This window comes from Microcebus murinus, chromosome 5 (assembly GCF_040939455.1).
Source record: "Microcebus murinus isolate Inina chromosome 5, M.murinus_Inina_mat1.0, whole genome shotgun sequence".
NCBI classification, from domain to species: domain Eukaryota; kingdom Metazoa; phylum Chordata; class Mammalia; order Primates; family Cheirogaleidae; genus Microcebus; species Microcebus murinus.
In genome coordinates, this window is record NC_134108.1 from 35,298,980 (window position 1) to 35,313,670 (window position 14,691).

The window sequence follows — 14,691 nt, forward strand, 5'->3', positions numbered from 1 at the left end:
AAGCAGAAGTCCACACGCACTGAGAAACTGTTCAAACTATCTTTCGATATGAGGGAAGGATCAAGAGATGGGACATAAAACTGAAAAACACAACAAAATATTTACACCAAATGTTTTTTTCCTCATTGAGTCTTCATTTACTGGATAATTGTCATCACTATGAAAAAATATAGGACTGAAACTTTAGCTGGGAACAAGGAGAAATAATATTCCAATGGGTCTTTATGTAGATCAAACTACTATTAGATTATAATTTTAATAAAATATCTTTGATAACTAGAAAGTATCAGAAATAATAATGCCAGCTACTATTTTAATATTAGAAAGAGACCCCCATTTTTTTTTTCGAGACAGAGTCTCGCTTTGTTGCCCAGGTTAGAGTGAGTGCCGTGGCATCAACCTAGGTCACAGCAACCTCAAACTCCTTGGCTCAAGCAATCCTTTTGCCTCAGCCTCCCGTGTAGCTGGGATTACAGGCATGTGCCACCATGCCCAGCTAATTTTTTCTATATATATTAGTTGGCCAATTAATTTCTTTCTATTTATAGTAGAGACAGGGTCTCGCTCTTGCTCGGGCTGGTTTCGAACTCCTGACCTTGAGTAATCTTCCCAACTCGGCCTCCCAGAGTGCTAGGATTACAGGTGTCAGCCACCGCACCCGGCCCGAGACTCCAGTTTTATCAGCGTAGGAATGTACTTTGCTTCCAATTTTTCTGTTCTCTTATATATACTGTATGAGGGTTCTGAAGTATCTCTCCAGGCTTAATCAATAAAAATATGTATAGTTCCTGAGCAGAGAAAGTGGGCTCTTAGTTCCAGCACCCGCAATATTACCCAAGGTCTGACAGTCACAGCCCTCTGACCTTAGATTTCGTACCGTATAACCATCACAATAGGGGAAAAGGCAATGAGAAGGATCAAGTGATTCTTAAAGTCTTTTCTAAATACAAAATAATAATTCCAATTTGAGGCTACTGTTTGGACAATGTTAACTTATTACTAATTTTAAAATTTATAATTAGATAACAATATTATAACAAGAATAAAACAAAAATAGAAGTATTGCACACAATTCTGATATTCCAATAGATCAAACTGTTTTTAGGTTTCCACATCCCTATTTGTTCTTGTCCACATGTATACATAGTTTATCCACAGTTTCCTTTACATTGCAATCAGAGCCAAGACCTAAGTGTCTATGGTATGTAATGTTGCATAATACATGTTTACCACATTGCTAGTCTTTTTTTTTTTTTTTTTTTTTGAGACAGAGTCTCGCTTTCTTGCCTAGGCTAGAGTGAGTGCCGTGGCGTCAGCCTAGCTCACAGCAACCTCAAACTCCTGGGCTCAAGCGATCCTCCTGCCTCAGCCTCCCGAGTAGCTGGGACTACAGGCACGAGCCACCATGCCCGGCTGATTTTTATATTATATATATTAGTTGGCCAATTAATTTCTTTCTATTTTTATGGTAGAGACGGGGTCTCGCTCAGGCTGGTTTTGAACTCCTGACCTTGAGCAATCCGCCCGCCTCGGCCTCCCAGAGTGCTGGGATTACAGGCGTGAGCCACCGCGCCCGGTCTTACATTGCTAGTCTTTGTACTCATTTTTAAAATCTACATTCCATGAAATTAATGAGCCACAATTAGCCTGTATTTCTATATTGTCAGGAAATTTAGCTTGTTTCTATTTCTTTGATTATATGAATGATGTTGCAATGAATATCTATACAATCTATGCCTTTTACCGTCATTTGAATTATTTCTTCAAGATCAGTTCCCAAAAAGGGATTACTGGGCCAGAGGACATGATTTTACAGATCATGATTTATCTTGCCAAACTGCTTTTGAAAGGCTGACTGGTTTACTCTGACATCAGCACTGTAGTTTATGTCTAAGTTTCATTAACAAGCTTATCCTTTAAAAAGAAACAAAAAAAGAACTTAACATATGTAAGTTTTACCCACCTCGCTTTGCCTTTCTTTGAGTGCTAAGGGTTAGAACATTTTCAGTGTTTTCTTCCTGATTGCAGCTTTTCTTTTGTGAATTAGCCCTTTTTGATTTGTGGCATCAGTGATTTTCTTTTCAATTTCTGGGAGCCTTTATGTAATGTGAACCTTAACCACTATCAAATGGGTTTCCAAGCTGTTGTTTCCCTTTTTATGTTACTCATGTCTTTCCCCCCCATAGTAAAGAATTACCAATATTCATATACTTTAAAGGTATATTTCATTTTAGATTTCTCCTTCAAAACACGAAAAGTTATCATCCCACACAAGGTGTGTCTTAGTGTACAGGTTAATGTTTCTATTAAAAAATAAATATAGATACTGATAGATGCTATGATTATACATAGATATGACAGTTACATTTCAACTTGGTGAGGCCAAGGTACCCAGTTTTTGGTCAAACATCAGCCTGTATGTTGTTGTGAAGGTATTTTAAAGATATAATTAACATTTAAATCAGTAGACTTTGAGTAAAGCAGATCGCTCTCCATAATATGGGTGGACCACATCCAATCAGCTAAAGGCCTTAGTGAAAAAGACTGAGGCTCCTTAAGGAAGAAGGAATTCTGCCTTTAGACTTTCTTCAAACTTGATACTGCAACATCAACTCTTCCCCAGTCTCCAGCCTGACAGCTTGCCCTGATAATTTCAGACTTGCCAGCTCTCACAACTACACGAACCAATACTTTAAAATAAATCTCTCTCTACACGTCCTATTGGTTCTGTTTCTCTGGAGAACCTTGAGTAATACAATGGACTATTCTGAAAGGCTATAAAAAGAAACTGATCAAAATGGTTATACCTCTGGGGAATAGAATGGAGTGGGAGAAAGACATTTTATATTATCTATATCTTTAAATTATTTTAACATTTGGAATTGGTAGTACATTTATGTCAGTCACGCATCAAAATTCTACTTTACAAGGCACATAATGAGACATTTCCTTCTTACTCACATGCCTGTCCACCCCAAGGCCCATATATGACTTCATTCATTCATGTATTTGTAGTACTATTTATGTAGATATATAAATCTATATCTCTTTTGTCTTTCCTTTATTATTATTCCCTACCTTGCCTTTTCACTTAACAATAGAGCCTAGATATCTTTCCTTACCAGTATAGATAGCTTCCTCATTCTTTCTTTTATAGCTACATGGTACTTTACTAAGTGAATTTACCATAATTTATGTAACCATTCTCTGTAGTTAGACACGGTTGTTTCCGAGATTTTGCTGTGAGGAATTAACCTTGTACGTGACTCATTTCACGCGTATACAGGTATAGCCACAGGACATAGTCCCAGAAGTGGAACTGCACTGTCAAAGGAATAATACATTTATCATCATTTTGATATATAACAACATTGTTTTGTAGGGGGATTATATTATTTTTGCCCTCCCACCAGCAATGTATATCTTTTTTGAACCTCTGAACTCTTTTTACCATGTAGTATGAATGTCCCCATTAAAAATTAACTTCAAAAGTATGAAATAAACCACCACTCCAGAGAGGTCTGTTAAGGATACAATTTTAACTATCAGTTTTCTTAATATTTAAAAGTTTAGTTCATCCCAAATGTATTTTTGGAGTAAAGCTGAGAACTAAATATGCTTCACTCTAAATTTTGGAAAATAAAACACTTATTATGTATATATCCATATTGGAGAAAATCCATGGGCACAAATGGGTTTCTGATACTGGTTGCTAGCTTCCTTGTGAGTAATAGAAAAGCAGTCCCTAATACCTGGGAGCTAGCTGGTACCACACCAGTCAGGCCTCAGTGTTGCTAGGAGCTGGCCTAGCATTCAGGACTGTGCCTGATGTTCTCCTATTGAATATAACTTCATTAAACATAAACATCAAACAAGGCCACTCTGTGACCATGATGAATCATGACAAAAACAAGACCACTCTGTTACCATATCTGAAAACAATCAAAAACATGAATGTTGTCTAGCCACAAAAATGACCAAACATCCCCCTAATCTGGATACTATGAATGATGCGTTTCATTTTAGCATAAAATAGCCAATCATAAAATTACTTCTACTTCCTGACAGCATCCCTTTTACACCACAGTCCTGCTTCCTCAAGTCCTCCCCTACCACAAACCTAAATCCTCTAACTCCTCTTTAACACCCTCGTACTGAGCTGGCCCATGGTTCCCTATTGTGTGTGCTCCCTCTTATTGCAAGCAGTCAACCCAACTTGTTCAACTGCAGAAGTTCCTGGTGGTCTCTGCCTAATTGGCATTGCTTCCTTTGAAAACAGTTCCTGTGCACCCACTATGTGCCAATGACCCTGTCTTCAATGACCCTTTCTTCCAGAAAGGAGCTTACTTTCTGGAATATTAGCACTGCAAGCTGAATATTAATTAAATCAATGAACTCTCCTTAGATATAAGGGAATGAGGGCTTTGAAGTCAACCATCAGGATCACAGCCAGAGCTAGATCTCCTGAGGTGGCAATCAGGGTTCTTTCTTCCATACTATAAAGCCCTCCCCTTATTCCACATTGATTACTGAACCATTTCCCAGTTAATTTCCTAGTTATGACATAATACACATTTTTGTTACTTTTGGGACCCAGTTTCCACGAGGCACTGTTCATTTCTCCTCTAACATTTTATCCTTGTTGAGGAATTTGTCATACAAACATAAACACTGAGTGAAGAAGGATATGTTCTGAAAATGTTAATAGCTCATGCTATTGTGTAATTTTGTGCAAGACTGTAAGGGAATGAGAAATAAGTTGCAGACTTGGAGTTAAGTTTCATTTCTCCTTAGGCACTAAAAGAAAATATAAAGTGTGGAAAAGGTCAATGAAGATTTTAGGGAGAGAACCTATCTTAACCATTGCCAGTTATTTCCCTTTCTGGTGACAGACATTAAGTTGCTCAGGGAGACCACTTGAACTACCCTGTTTAATCATGCAAATGTAAGTAGAACTTACTATTCCAAGGTCGGGGAGGATATATTAAAAATGACTGGGCATTCCTTGATGAAGACAACTAGTTCCTACAACCAATTGGGAAGGTGGATGGGGTGGAAGATCGGAGACAGGGATATATGTATAATCCCTTATATGTATAATTTGGACCTTTGTATAAGGTCCAAAGGATTTCCTGAGGAGGAACTGAATGTCCAAAATCTTCTCTTGAAATTCAGCATTATTAGAGCTTCCCTAATGATTTAAGGTAGTCCTAACTGAGATAAGGCCACAGGAAAGGACAATATCCCTTTCTTCATCTCACTGCTCCTGAAGGCAAACTCTCCAATGGGCTTGGGGGAAGTGGTTGGGTCTTGCCATAATCATTTTAGAAGCAGACACATTTGGGCATGGTGTGCTGCTGATTCTGCAACTTAGACCAAGCCTTGCCCTGTAGGCATGCTACGGAAGGAAATGCTGCCCATGTATATGTATGGGTGGCTCAGGAGCTATAATGGAGTGGAGGCGGGAAGGAAAGGGGTGGAGTGGGCTGCTTAATTTTGGCATGGAGCACTTTTGTCTACCAGTGCATTTTCTCTAGAAGTAGTATCTCAGTCTAGGGCAGGAATCTGGGGTGACCAGGTAATGGGGCATATCCCAAGAATATTCTTTGGGATTGCTGGGTTTTCAGTGAGTGGTAAACCAAGGCACTGGGTCTGTTTGTGCCCAGTGTGGCCTAACGTGCAGCAGGCAATGACAGGCTAAGGATGGTCCTTTTAGCTGACTAAGCACAGGGCTTCTGGGGACATAGCACACGAGGAAGGTCTCCAGAAAAGAGGGAAAGGCATTCTCAAAATATCACACAATAGAGGCTTAGAGTCACAAACATTTTAACACCAAACAGAGAAGCAACCTATGTTTTAACCAATGCTGGTGCAATATAACATACCAGCTACCTAAAAAGAAAAGCTGTGATATGCTGCCTCAAGGATCTTACACTGCACAATAACTCTATGAGCCATGTATTACTGTGCCCAATTGAAAGATAGGGAAATTGAAGCTCAGAAAGATTGAATAATGTGCCCATCACACCATCCCTGGAAATGTTCCAGCCATCCCAAGCTGCCTTTAAATAAATAAATAAATAAATAAATAAATAAATAAATAAAACTAAACTCCAACAGGGCAGGTACGTTTTTATACCTGCCCATTGTCAGATGTCTCATATCGAAGTACAGGTCAATTACTTCCTCAGCTTTGGGTTGTCTTAATGAAGCTGAAGTAGTGTTAGCGAGATGTCCCATGTGGCCCTTAGGACATGTGAGGCCCAGTCCCTGTTTCTGCTCCTTCCACTGGCGGACTCCTGGCACTGCCCTTCAGGCCCAGTCAGCGCTGTGCTCTGTGCTTGGGGGGCGTGGAGGGGCAGCAGCCCTGAACAACTGCCCCCCGCTCAGGCCATGGGCTCTGTCTCTGCAGCCAAGTCACCCCCACCTTGGGAAGCCTCAGGGGAGATTCTGCACTGGGGCGTCCAGATGGGAAATGTTGGCGACTTTCCTTCACACGTCAGGGCACTGGCACACCCTGGCTTCCCTCAACAACGGCTTCCCGCAGAGGATTCCCTCATTCTCTCATGCAGAGAGGACCCTCGTGCCATGCCTCTGAGGGAAAAGTAGAAGGAATGAAGAATGAAAATGGCCTGTCCCTGAGAGAATATTAAGATTCATGTAGAATCAGTTTGCTTACTTAAGTTCCAAGGCCTCTGGAGACCACATGGAAGCAATCAATGTCCCTCTTCCCAGCGTACTTCTGCTCCATTCTCTATCTTTTGTTTATGTTATTTTTACTACTTAAGTGGGGAGGGAGAGGATGTGACTTCATCTTTTTTTCCTTCTAGATTAGAAGTGCCTTGAGTTTATTTCACCTAATTCTTGGAAGGCTAATTTTCAGCTAACTGGGTTTTCCTAGTGTTTTAGTTTCCAGAACTCAGCCCTGCCTTCTGGAAACAGACCTCGAGTCCTGAAATTCCCCTTCTTGTCCTCCTGCCTTCCATCTCACCCACTCCTTCCCTCCTGGCTCTACCAGTTCTCGCCTACCTTGACCTCTGCTCCTCTGCATTCCCCAGCCGAGGTGCCCCCAGATTCACATACTTCTGGGCCAACCTTTCCAACTCACCAGCAGTCCCTAGAAGCCCACAGCAGTGAGCCTTCTGTACCTGCCCTTCCAAACACCCTCTCACACAAACAGAAACACAACCATCTTTATAACCTGACCTGGGATGATGAATGTTGCTGGGTTTGCTTATTCTTACTTAATGGGTCCATAACAAATCAGAGGCACCTACCCTGGGCTGGGGAAAAAAACTCTCTCGGTGCATCTCCATAACTCACCTGTAGCCCCTTTCCTATTCCATGTAGCAGCTAATCCAGACCTCCTCTTTCTCAGCTCCAACGCCACTCTCCTACCTGCCCCTCTCTGAATGGAGATTCTCTACAGTACCATTCTTAGAATGCGCCCTCTCTACCATCTCTCTTAGCAACCTTTTCTTCACAACAAGTAACTTCTCTCTCACCTCCTCTCTGCACTTTTGATACTCCCACTCCTTGGTGAATCTCCTCCATGAGTTTCACCTACCACACTCATTCTTTCCATACCTCTAACTCCTTCTAGATCTATAAATCTGTCTGCATTTCCGCGTTCTTAAAAAATAAGTTTGTGGATTTTGTTTCTTCCTAAAGTTCCTTCCCATGCCTCACTTTCCCGTCAGAGTGTATTGTTAACATTTGGGTTAACAGATTTTCCAACTGCTTTTCATTCCTCAATTCTTCTATTCTGATTTTATTCACCATTTTGTATATATACCTTTTGTTAAATCAAACCTGGCTCAGATGCTTTCTGGGAGAGGGCAGAGTTTTAAAATCTTGTTCTTTCCCTCATCCCTTTAGTGAAGCTGATTTTCTCAAAAGTGCCCAACTGTGAAAATCAGCAATATCTCAGCCATCATTGGTCTTGCCCTCTGACAGCCTGCTGATGGCTTTTCTGGCACTTCCTCAATGACTCATCCTATGGTCTGGATGAATCACTGAGCTTCTCTGGGCCTCAGATGCCGCGACACCATCCAGGGCCTCCTGCGAGCCAGCACAATACCTTACCGGTAATTACAGCCACTCTGGCTCACTGCTCCTGAAGCAGTGGGTGTGGAACACCTATGAGCAGAGAACTGGGTCAGGTCCTGGGTCCTGGGAAACTAACATAGAAGGAGGAAGCAGAAGCGGTCCTGGAAGGGGGCCAAGGAGAAATGGCAGAGAGGTGGAAGCAATCTTACTAAATGCAAACCTCATCACCTCACTAAGCTATGTGAAATCCTTCCCATGTTTCTCCCCGTAGGTTCTGGAATAAATTCAAACTCCCTATGGCTGCCTGGGAGCTTCGTTTTGTGCCACTCTCCAAAATGCACTCTCTGTTCCAGCCATTGTTCTAGTATCTGTGCCAGCATCCATTTTGGCTGTGTGCTCACACTGCTGCTTTCTTTTTTAAAATAAGAGTGATGAAAAAGGTGTGCCCCGTGGAGAAGCATCTGAGGTTGGGGTTGGGGAAGGCTTCCCAGGGGCCATGGTTAAGCTGGGTGTTGAGGGAGGCAGAAGAGTCCACTACAGGAAGAAGGGGAAAGGGCATTCTACCAGAGGGAACCCGTGCATAGACTTGAAGAGCAGCGGGATGCTGTCATAAGGTAGAAGTGGACACAGCAGAGAAAAAGGAGGATAATGCAATCGGGTCACTGGGGATCTCTGACAGATTCTGCAATGGGGACAGGGCTGCTGAGATGCAGGAGACCCCGGCTCTGCCTCAGAGTGCTCAGGTGGTGGGGAGTAAACAAAAAATCCTAATACAGACATTTTGTGGGCATCTGAGCTGGGATGCCTGTGGTGAATAGGAACTCAGGAGGTAGGGGAGGAATTTCTGACAGGAGGAATGAAAAAGCAAGACTTACCCTGTGCTTTAATGGAAAGGCAGGAGACGAGAAGGAAGAAGCCAGAGGGGGTGGGTCAGTGGGTCACAGAAAGTCCCAGGCATAAGATAAAGTGCTTGGACCTCATTCTGAAGCCACTGATTCCTGAAGTGTGGCAGGGGCAGCCCCAGTGATTCCAGAGGGTAACAGAACATATGTGAATAGTTATGTATGTACTGAAAGGGTGTCGTAATAAATACAACCAGCATATATTATACTTCTGATCTTGGAAAAAGGCTAAGTTAAAAAAAAAAGATGGTTTGATTTAAATCCTTTAAAGACAACTACAAAGTACACAATAGACAGATGGTGTACAGATCTAGGGATATTTGTGAAGGAAAGCAGGTATGTGAACAGTGGAAGCTTGAGAAGTACTCTGTAGACACTGGGAACCAATGCCCACAGCTCCAGCAGGGACAAGGCATGGCCAGATCTGTGGATGAGAAACATTGCTATGGAGCCAAGTAGGGAGGACCAGGAAGAGATAGGACCAAACAGAAACAATGACTTTGTTGTTATGGTTAAAAAACTGATCCAAGCAGGAGAGGATCAAGGCCAGACCCCATGCATGGCAAAAGGGCATGGTGAGAAACCTGCCATACGCACTTCACCAGGCACAAAGCCAACCTATCCAGTGACAGTTAACACCAAAACCTGGCACTTGGACTTTGCTTAGGTTTTCTATTTAATGACAAATTTGGGCTTAATCAGATTTCTTCATAAACCTCAAAGGTCTTTAACTTCAACACAAGTCTCCTTTAGGGATTCACTCCAAAGGAGACACCATATTCAAGTTGCAAGTTCCCATTTAGCAGATAAAGTCGTCATCTCTAAAGAAGAAATTCATAGAAGGTAAATAATACAGGTTCTCAGAAGGCAGCACTTTACTCAGAAGCAACAAAGCATTGCACGTTGATGAAGTAATAGCAACAGCAGCAACAACTTTCACTTACTGTATAAACAGGCTCATCGATTCTCATTATAAGCCTACCAGGTAGGCACTACTATGATCGTATTTAATGGAGGAAGAAACAGATGCTTGCACAGATTAACTCAGTCAAGGTCACACGGCACATTAAGGGTGCACCCAGGTCAGTTCATGGTCTTAATATGCTTTACCACTTCCTTTAGGGTCAGTCCCACTGATCTAGTGTTGTCAGTTCATAAAAGCCTGTCACTGACAAAACCACAGGGCTTAAGGGCTAGAAAACCTAATGAAAAATCTAAGAATTGATGCTTGGAGCAAAACATTATTCTACCATTCACACCTTAGGTGTATGGACTGTAGGTGTAATTACAATCTATTTTACTGAACAAGAGTCACTACTAGTTATGGTGGGATTTAATTTACTGTTGCTTCTCCCATAACACAATTTTTTTTACAACACAGCTGTAAGATAAAGTTTAAAAAGCACAGATTTCTAGGTCAAAGACCTGAGCTCCTAAGCTGGAGGCTTTGGGAAAGTTCCTTAATCTCTCTGAGCTTCTAAAATGAAGGTTAAGAAAACCTAGCTCCTCTTATCCGTGTCAGGAGCATTAAATGTACAAGAAAGTTCATTCTACTTTTGGCCAGATCTTACAGAAAGTCTCTTCTATATGATGACCTAAAATCTTGCCACCACATAAACCAACAAACTTGACCAATATTACCCCGAAGCAGTTAAGGCATTATTGTTTTGTCAAAGGCTGCTTGACTGGTAGGAAAAGAAAGTAGGTGTACACACAGCAGAATATAACCCCTATGCTACTCACTTGACTTAACATTTGTAGGCAGGACCCATTCAACAATTCAATAATGATTACATTAAAAACACATTGCAGAGTATATTGTGGCACAGAGATTGGGAAATACCGACAGAACACATGTTAGGAAAGGGAAGAAGAAAGGATGTGACCTAGGAAGTGCTGAAATCCATGTGTCTGCAGTCCCATCGGCTACTCGCATTGTTGATTATAAATTGAAGCATTCAAATGCACTTCTGCCAAAAACCTCTAGAAGTGTCATTCTGAATACAGCAGCAGAGACCTTAAGATGGCAGACTAGAAGCAGCCATGAGCATGCCACTCTCAAGGAAAGGACTGCAAATTGCAGGCAGAGGCCTACCTATGGACAGTTCTTAGAAGGAACACTGAAATCACAGAGAAGCAAGGCAGGACACTAAGAGTGAAGGAGAAGGTGACCAGGCGATACATTCGACAAGACTAAAGGGATCTGTGGGGAGGCGTGCACACATGGGGAAGATTAGGAGGACAGAGTGCTGGGGCACTGCGCTCACCCCACAGACCCTGTGGTCGAGTTGTGAGAAGGCTCCCCCCAAAACCACCCCAGGACTCTGTCTGGGCAGAATGGACCCAGGGAGATGCCTAGAGTCTGTGCAGAGTAATTACACCAGAGAACGTGTGCGGTAAGGATCTGCTGGCAGCCAATCCTGGGTTTCCACAGCTGACGCTGTCTCCAGGTCTGCCCAGGACTCAGCTTTGCAGCACTAGCCTTCCCATCACCCCCACAGAGTGGGGAAGCAAGTAGACTGAGCAAAGGCTCCTCTGAGCCGTAGAAGCGCACCTCCCCTCCAGTGCAACAGGCTCTGGGCATAGGAGTTGCTCTGGGCACCCAGGCCCCAACCTGGGAAGCTCTGGGTGACTGCTTCAGCAGGTCTGGTTGGGGGGTGGGGGTCGGAGAACTGCCACCCACGGTCTGCTGGAACCGACCCCTGCCTGCATTGGCATCTGTAGTCCCGGAGCCTGCAGAACAGCCTGCCGCCTATGCAGACCTGTCTCTGTCACCAGGTGGAAATATCCCGCCACCTCTGTGGCCCTGTCTCCTGCCCCAGGTGGAAATAGCTGGCCACTCATAGGGCCCTGCTTCTGGCTCTTTCTCAGTCCCAGTTCTGAGACTCTGGTGTGGGAGCCTGAGGTTCCTGTCTTGTAACCCAAGAGGTCTCACCAGGCACAGGACACTGTCCCCATGATTCTAGTGCTGCACCTGGACCCCAAGAACCCACCCCTGAGTCTTTACCACTGCTGCTGGGCTTGTGGAATTGTCCCAATGTCCAGTGCCCCACCAGGAGCCCCCTCAGCCTCAAGCCACCATTATAATGGGACTTGGTTCAAGCAAACACCCACAGCCCGGGAACCCACGACCACTGACTGGATAGCTTTACCCAGCTGCCATGTCACCATTGTGAGGAGATCCAGGCAGAACAATCTCCACAATGCCAGCCTCCATGGAGAGGGTCTCACCCAGCCCCCAACTCAAATTTCCGACCTGGGGAACAACACCCAGCACGGGCTTGAACCGTGGCAATCACAGGTGAGCAGGACAAATCAGAACAGCTGCACTACAGACTATTAGTGCACATGCCCCTCCCTTGCCATATCAACACTCCAGAGTAGGAAAAAGCACCATCTAGGGATCACCATTCTTCCAATTAAGCAGGGGAATTCCCGGCAAAGAACAGTTGCCCTGCAAACCTGTAGGCCCTGGGACACAAAAAGAGGTTTCAAATAAGAAACCAGCAAAAGATCCCTAGCAACATGAAAAAAAAACAAAAAAACAGAAAACAACAGTTTGACACCCCCAAGGGATCACAATAGAGCTACAGTAGTGGAATCCAACTACAAGGAAATTGCTGAAATGGCATAAATGGAATTCAGAATATGGATGGTAAATAAGATGAATGGAATTGAAGAGAAGGTTGAAAACCAACAAAACGAAGTCAAAAAAATATTTCAGGAAATCAATGAAAAAGTCACTAAAGAGCTAGACAACGTAAGAAAGGATATACTAGAACTTAAAGAAATGAAAGAGTCATTTAGGGAATTTCAAAACACAGGAGAAAGCTTCAGCAACAGACTAAGGAGAAGGAAGAATCTCAGAGCTTGAAAACAAGGCTCTCAGCTAATCCAGTCACTGAAAGACGCAGAGAAGAGAATAAAAAGGGTGAGCAAGCACTTAGCGAGATATGGGATTATAAGAAGTGAACTAACATATGAATGATAGGTATCCCTGAGGGAGAAGAAAGAGCTAAACCCATAGAAAATCTATTAAAGGGAATTATTGAGGAAAACTTCCCTGATATCGCCAGATGCCCAGATACAAGATGGTTACCAAACACCAGGAAGATTCATAGCAAATAGCACATCTCCAGGACACATGAATATAGCTACAGAAAGCCAGTAGGCAAAGCATTCTTTACCAGAGGTTGCTGCTAGAAAACTATTAAAACTTTAAAAATCTAGTCTCAATGGCCTAAATGGAAGTCCTAATGTGAAATAGGTAATTTTCCTTGCTATGTAAGGTCTCTTCTAGTTTCAATATTCTCCATCTCCAAATTAAACCAATAATTAGTAATGCCCTACCTTGTATAATGTCCATTTTTAAAGGGTCTTAGGATGACTATGAAAAGAAAACATTATTTATGACACACCAAACCAACTAACTGCTCTTCTTTGGATCTAATGTACAACAACATGACTATAGTAAACAATATTATAGTGTATGCAGGTACTTGAAATTTGCTAATAAGTATTCTTATCACACACACCAAAAAAGAAGAAAATAGAAACTAGGTGTGGTGATGAATATGTTAACTAGCTTATGGTTTATATTTCACAAAGTATACACATATGTAACCATCAGGTTGTACACCTTAAAAAAAACCATTATATATATATATATATATATATATATATATATGGTTTTTAATTGTCCATTCTACTTTAATAAAGCTTGAAAAAAATACACTTCTCTGTTGTGGCTCACCAAAAATAACAGAATAGCTCTTTTGAGAATCACTGTTCAAAACAATAGTTGTAGTCATAAAAGAGATCACTCAAAAATAAGTAAAAATTAAAAATTTATATTAATATCAATGCCAGAGGCCTCAAGCTGGCAGCCCCATAGCCTGGACCCAGGAGTGGATATGTTCTCTTTGGTCTGCTCACTATTTTTTTTTAATTAAATAGTGGCCAATACTAAAAAATTGGTGAGATTTGACACATATAATCCATATTTCAGCTTCCCTTGAAAAAGATCAGAAGATCTAGCAACACCAGGCCCATGTTCCCATTCCTACGAGCTAAGGTCCACAGCAGTTGTTGCATAGAGCAAGGGCTCTGTAATTAACTCTTGGCCCTAAACTTCCTTCATCCTCATTCCACAGACTGGCCCCTGAAGGCATTGAGGTTTGCAAAAATTACTGTTTCCACATACTTACTCCCAGACACTGTGTGCAGCACCCATTGGCAGGGGCTAATTAGCCTGCAGTAGAAATGGGTCCCCAGCTACTCTCCAAAGGTACTGTCTCAAAGCTCGCTCCACCACCAGAAGCACAGCTGCCACTGTGAAGAGCTCCCTCACAAAAGAGGCTATTTTTTTCATGAGCTTAGGTCTGGCTAAAGAGTCAATGATTAACTTGAGGCTTATACTAAAGTTACTGAAGGGTGGCTGCTTAATAAGGTGTTTTTGGAAGGTGAGGAATTTCTAGAATTTTAAGTGGATGAAACAAGAGGCAAAATGACCAGGAAAGGAATGAGGAACAAGCAGTATGGCTTCAAAATATTTTAATATATTTCTAAAAAATAGAAGTGAGAATACGCATAGAAATGACTGATAATTATATATTTGTTCAGTGGTTTTCCAAAATTCATATTAAATAGGAAGAGAAAAAGACAATTCCTTTAGCAATTGTTTTGGAGACATTTTGGGGTTCTTTCTTTACTGGTGACATTCTCACCTTAAAACATCACT

The 14,691-nt window shown here is 42.2% G+C and overlaps 1 protein-coding gene across 8 annotated transcripts in view; it reads right to left on the bottom strand.

Moving 5' to 3' along the window:
- Positions 1–14,691, bottom strand: part of NCOA7 (nuclear receptor coactivator 7) — a 141,238-nt gene that overhangs the window by 21,840 nt on the left and 104,707 nt on the right. The window lies entirely within an intron of this gene.